This window comes from Penaeus monodon, chromosome 21 (genome assembly GCF_015228065.2).
Source record: "Penaeus monodon isolate SGIC_2016 chromosome 21, NSTDA_Pmon_1, whole genome shotgun sequence".
NCBI classification, from domain to species: Eukaryota; Metazoa; Arthropoda; class Malacostraca; order Decapoda; family Penaeidae; genus Penaeus; species Penaeus monodon.
This window is the reverse complement of record NC_051406.1, coordinates 38,673,168-38,673,689: the sequence shown is the minus strand read 5'-3', so window position 1 is coordinate 38,673,689 and position 522 is coordinate 38,673,168. Positions and strand designations below refer to the sequence as shown.

Below are 522 nucleotides of genomic sequence, written 5' to 3'. Positions count from 1 at the left end.
AGTCTAGTGAAAGTGTGAGCGCTCGTAGTCCGTCGCTGCATGGGTTGTGCGCTTCTTTTGTCGTCTTATGGGATCTTGTGGCGTCTGTCTGACATCTATATTTCCTGCGTTGTAGTTATGGCTGAGGTGTTTTGTTGTATTTTGTGTTAGTCTAGTGACAATTTGTCCCACGCTGCTGGACTGTGACCTCTCCATGCTGGTTTGTAAGTATGTGGCTTCAGCTGTATCGTTCTCACATGTTAAATTATGAAAATGCCCGCGAATATGTAAAGATAACAAGGTGGTTATTCTATTTTTTACTTTACCACACCCTATCTTCATTCCCTTTGTTGCTGCATGCACCTTTGCAACATAAATCCCTGTTGCAAAGCCATGGCACCCGCACAGGGCCAGGCACTAACCGGGTCCCACGCTAGGCCATGTACACGTTCTTTCAACACCATGGGAATCTACTTTTCACAAAACCACACAAAGCAGACTTATGTTGTTACAAGTATTATCAAGGAGAATTATTTGCTATCG

The 522-nt window shown here is 44.1% G+C and overlaps 1 protein-coding gene across 1 annotated transcript in view; it reads right to left on the bottom strand.

The window, feature by feature from the left end:
- Positions 1-522, bottom strand: part of LOC119586480 (chitotriosidase-1-like) — a gene marked incomplete in the record, with an annotated part of 32,805 nt that overhangs the window by 31,650 nt on the left and 633 nt on the right.